This window comes from Phyllostomus discolor, chromosome 11 (genome assembly GCF_004126475.2).
Source record: "Phyllostomus discolor isolate MPI-MPIP mPhyDis1 chromosome 11, mPhyDis1.pri.v3, whole genome shotgun sequence".
NCBI lineage: Eukaryota > Metazoa > Chordata > Mammalia > Chiroptera > Phyllostomidae > Phyllostomus > Phyllostomus discolor.
In genome coordinates, this window is record NC_040913.2 from 30,884,908 (window position 1) to 30,890,907 (window position 6,000).

Sequence of the window (6,000 nt, forward strand, 5' to 3'; positions counted from 1 at the left end):
TGAGAAAGTAGTTAATGTGATTCTACTGGCCTTTAATAGCACCAAGAGAGAACATTTTCCTTTCACTCTGCTTCTCTTGAAAATTTATCACATGGAAAAAAATAATTTGTATAAAGAAATGAATTTAGATATGTATTTGTAAATTTACTATATAAAGTAAGAAAAACATTTTAACGAAAAGCCTCCAAAGCCCTATAAAATCATGATTATATATGGATAGAACCAAACACATCTCATTAACCTGTGATTAAATCAAATCATCATCTACAAGAAGATACAAATTTGAAGATGTATATATATTGTTGATTAGGCAAATGCTTTCAATTTTCTCTCCCAAAGAAAATGCAAAATGAATACTTATTAGTGCATAACATGTAAAACAACTAATCTGAAATTCAAATGTTCCATTTCTATGCATGTCCAAGTTTGCCATTTCCATGCATATTTTCATATGCAACCATATGCTTGAAGACAATCTCCAGTGCCCAGATGCCAATTTACCTTTTTAAGAAAAGCCTTTAAAATCTCTTCTTAATCCTCACTTCTCATATGAAGCATATTAAATGAGTTAAGATTATTAGAATTAACTCATCTTTACCATGGAATTAAGATTGCTGCATTTGTCAACAAGTTCCATTTCTTGAATATTTTCCTATTACTTCCCAGCATATATAAATCCTACTCTTTGAATACAGTCTTACCACAACCTCTTAGCAAAAATTCATCTTTTGCTCCTCTCTCCTTTCAAAAATGTTGTAAACCTTAACTTTAGTTCTTATTAGTGTAGATCTCACTGGTTTTAACCCCTTGAATTAAAGAAAACTTTCATTAGGAGTATTTGGTTCCTCCAGGAATGTTTATAAATAATTGATGTGTGGTAAATACTTTCTAAAATGTATTGCAAACTAAGGTACTGCTTCTCTGGAAAGACTTTTGAAAAGAGTACTACATTGTAATCATTTTGATATACCTATGTTTCAGCTCACTAGACAAAAATGTATGCACACCTACATAAACAAAAATATAATATGCCTTATTGCTCTTAAGGTCAAAAATTATAACTATATTTTTATTTATTTATTAATGTTCTATTTTAAGAGAGGATGCTATTTTCTAGAATAGCACAGTAGAAAGGTCAGGATTTTGCTTTCACAAGTTGCTCTTTCATTTGTGTGTATTATGTATGGGAATTCAATTTTCTACATTGCCCCGGCAAAGAACATATACAGTAGCTGTATAGGGATCCAGTGGGCATATCATGGAAACTGTTTAGATAAGCAGGACCAAACATCAGTGGATGACTCACTAAAAGACCAGTAGGAAAAACAAAAAACAAAACAAAACAACAACAAAACACTTTTGCTTAAGCATTGCTAGGTAGCTAACTAAGTTGGTTAAACATTTTGTAGAAAAGGAGAATAGTGCTTTGACAAAATCTTGGTAGTACCTCAGAAGAGGGAAATCCAGGAGAGAATATTTTATTTCAGATTGGACAGGTATCATTACACAAGAGTTTAGAGAGGGTAAACTCCCTGAGGTTAGAGTCATAAAGTGCATTGTTGTAAACAGACTGTTACTCCTTTTAAGTAATTATTTTAGGTGGCACACACTCTTATTTCCCCATAACAATAATTTCCTTGAGGAAGTAGCTAAATGCTTTATCCTTATTTTCAGTATTATTTACACTGCGGGGGGGAAAGCTATGCTGGTTTCGATTCTCATGCCAAATGGTAGAAAAGCAAAGAAGCGTACGAGTTCTCAGTGAGAGTCAAGGAAGTGCTCAGTTAGACTCTAGGATGTTCCCAGAGATAGAGAGAGCAGAACCCGAAGTGAATCACCCTTAGGCTCTAGCTACAGGGGACAGCAAAATTCCTGGTGGTGGACTCTGCTTATGTCTGTTTGTCACCCATCCAGGAAGCAGCTCAGACCACTTTAGAGCAGAGTCCAGGGATCGTACAGAGGGCACTGCATGACTCTGCACGTCTAGCTCTCCTCGATCCCTACAAGGCCTTGTAGGGCCAAACTGCATTTTGGGTGAGAGTGAGGACAGGGAAGACCCAGAGATAGAAATCTGAAAATTTTACCTAAATAACCCTTTGAATTATTGTACCACATCAAGTTTATAAGACTTAGAAAACATTTTATTTTTTTCCACTACAGGGAAATTATCCAATCAACTTAAAAAAACACACACACACAACTATCCATGTGCAATGTATGTTAATTTATGAATTACTATGTTCAATTATTGCTATGCTACATATTTCACCCACTGACTGCCGTGAACCTGGAGAAGGAAATGTCTATGCGCTCTACCTGGAGTAACCTGGCAAAGTTCTACCTATAGGCAAATAGAGTAACAGAGGCTTCAAAGGTAATTTAAAATTTAGTATCAAAGGGGAGGAAGAAACTGCAACAAGAATATCCTAGAGAAAGGAAAATAGAAGCAAAGTATAAGGATGAAAAACACAAGTGAAGATTTAAATATTTTGGTCAGGAAAACAGAATCTATGTTAGATAACGTATTTTACCATGTATAATGTGCTTCCATGTATAATATACATTCAGGCTTTTGGCCCCAAATTTCAGGAAAGAAATCTTCCATTTTAACTTTTTAATTCAAGTATTTATTTATTTATATTTAGAAATAAAATCGATTATCATATTCTAGTATGTTATTTTGCATACAAATATCATCATTGTTTTCTAGAGTTACACTTTTAATACATAAATAAATCAATTAAAAACATTTATATATATTGCCCTGGCTGGCGTAGCTCAGTGGATTGAGTGCGAGCTGCGAACCAAAATGTCGCAGGTTCGATTCCCAGTCTGGGTACATGCCTGGGTTGCAGGCCATGACCCCCAGCAACCGCACATTAATATTTCTCTCTCTCTCTCTATCTCCCGCCCTTCACTCTCTAAAAATAAATAAATAAAATCTTTAAAAAAACATTTATATAGATACAGAATTAATACTACACATGTACAATGTGCACCCTTATTTTTCCCTCAAAAATTTGGGAAAAAAGTGTGCATTATCCATGACAAAATACTGTGTTTCAACTGGAGGAAAATTTAAGAAGGAAGTGCTTACTAGTGCACTGGAAAGACAGGAAAACAAACAAACCAAAAAGGAAGTTAAATAGAAAAGAAAAGGATGTGACGACTAAGAGAGGAAAAGGAAGCAATGGATTGCTTTCCAGAGATGAAGAAGCTGCTTCCAGTCATGGTTGTGAGTCCATAAGCTTCATTTTTTTTATTTCTCTGCTACAGGCGCATCTGCTGGTGGTGGCGCTCACACCATCAGGGCACCACTGCCAAAGCTGGAATTGTCAAAGGCATTCCATCTGCTGCGGCTGGGACTCCTGAGAGTGGCACGGAGTCTGACCCTGCAGCAACCTCCAGCCACCACCACCCTGACAATCTCACCTTCTAATGCCAGTAACTGCCACTGGTAGAAACTAATAGGAAGACAATTTGCAATCGAACTTGAGAAATCTTTCTGAGCTTCCAGAGGGTGGGTGTGGGCCTGAGAAAGAACAAATAAATATCTAATGCAATAATGGATAAGCTTCTGAAGTTTTGGTGTGGAAAACTTAATTTCTCTGAAAGTTTTGATTTTCTAACACCTTTCTAATAAAGTAACTTGTGATAATTTTTGGCCTGTTACTTCAGGCCATAAAGCAGAGGCTAACATAAACCTATTTTGCTAGGTTGAGCTTCTGATCCTTTATTGTTATTAATTTGTCCACAAATCCAACAAATGCTATCTACTGTGATCTAAGTACTTATCAAAGCAGATCACATGACTTATATTAACACAAGTCAAGTGTGCTAATGTGTGAGTTTCTAAAACCTCATTCTCGGTTTTCTATATTCATTCTATTTAATAAACACTTTCACTTATCCCACTCAGTCATTAACCCATACCCTTTCAAGAAAGTTTTTCTAATTAAAATTATCAATTAGCTCCATGTTGTGAAATATAATAGTAAATTTTCACTCCTCACTTTGCTTGACCTTTGGCAGTGTGATTATTTTCTCCATTTAAAACTCTATTTTCCTAACTCCCAAGAAACCACACTGGTATTTCTCTGACCACATGAATGGTTTCTTTATAGCCTTCTTTCTTTTTATCTCTCTAACCTTAAGATTCTGGTCTGACCCGAGGGCAGGATGGTGGCATAGGTAAACATGGCTCACCTGTTTGCACAACCACATCAGAATTACAACTAAAATATAGAACAACCATCACTCAGAACCATCAGAAATGTATATGTAAAGCTCATCAGTGTTTGTCAGGAAGAAATGATTAAACAATAGATAACATTCAAAGAACTCTGAGGGTGTATTCTGAGTCAGGGTCAGTTAGTTAAAGGGCCATAAAACTTTGGGGGCAGACTCACTTCTTGCTTGGGCCCTTATCATTTAAATTGAGGGGATTAGCAAAGTATGTGTCATAGGATTTTATGCATTCTTTCTTAGACTTTATAGCCTTAGGGAACCTGCCCTTTCCAGAACAGGGCCACACCTACCTCGGGCATTGTTTCAGGCTTAAGTCAGGCTGGGAAACTAAGGCAGCCAAGAGATTAGGAGACTTCTGGGAGACAGAATGAGGACTAAGGCTATGTCAAAATGGAGGGGAGAAGGTCCATCACCCCCTCTTTCTGTAGACCCCCAAGTCCTTCCCTGAGGGCCTTTGTGTAACTGTGCCTGTCTTAGGTCATCCTCTTTTGAGGAATCTTACCCGTCATTGGCTAACCAGTCGTCCACCCAGGGCCAAGCAGGGTGAGGTAAAAGGGAGCAGAGGCAGTGCCTCTGCCAGGAAGATAAGCTTTGTCTCCTAAGTGGCTATGGTCCCAAGGTCTTTTTTCTCTGATTTAGCCACGGGGGGATTACAGCTTCTGAAACCAGGCAGGGCGGTTCTCAACACTTTGTGTCTAAGGACTTCAGGTGAACAAAAATTATTTGAAAGATACAACTTAAATTTTTAAAATAAATGAAATCTTTCATTGAAAATGTGATTAATGTCTGTAATAGTTCATAATGAGATTTTAAAATTCCACATAATAACCTGTTGTTTTAAGATCAATGAAATTATTTAACCATAAATAATAATTTCTACACATAAATATGCTATAACATAGCACATTAACAATCCTAGTCCATAAAATCCATTCAGTCACACACATATAGCCCGTTGTTTTCCTACATTGCAAATAAGAAAAGAACAAATTTAAGAATGTTGCAAAATTCTTAAAAGTTTGGCTCATATTGTTTTTTGGTTTTTTGTTTTTTTTATTTTTTAATCTTGGACTTTTATCAGACCATAATCTTGTTTATATTCCCATAATGGTATACCAAATGGTATGCCAGTGGTATATACTATTATTCTAGATGATAATAGTGAAAATGTAAAATTTAAGTGCGAAAGTAGGGTATCACAGTTAATATTAGATTTGATTCCAAGTTACTCGATAAGTGTTGTAAAAGATAGCAGAATATGCTACCCAAAATTTGCCACTTTAACACAAGAATTATTTTGAGCTGAAGGCAATTGAGAAGAAAGAGGTACAAGAAAAGATTTCTGCCTTCAACCATTTGCCTAAAAGAACGACATATGTTTACAAAAGTACCCCCCTTTCTCCCTCTTCCAGGGATGACAAAGATCAATTCCTGGAGACAGTTTTGTACCTTTATCAATGGAGAATGCTCCATCATAAATCTACATAACAAATCTTACTCTTATTTACTTTTTTTTCTGGTTACCTCCCCATAACTGACCCTTCCCCACACCTTTCTCTATTGTCTTTAACTGAAGATTGTATTTAAGCCAAATTCTAAGCCACCTCTAGGAGTTATTCATTTTTGCTTGGGTATCTCCCATGTATATACATCAGGTATATATGTTAATAAACTTCTGCTTGTTTTACTCTTGTCAATCTGTATTTTGATGTAGAGCCTCCAGAGAGAACTTAAAAGGTAGAGAAAAATTAC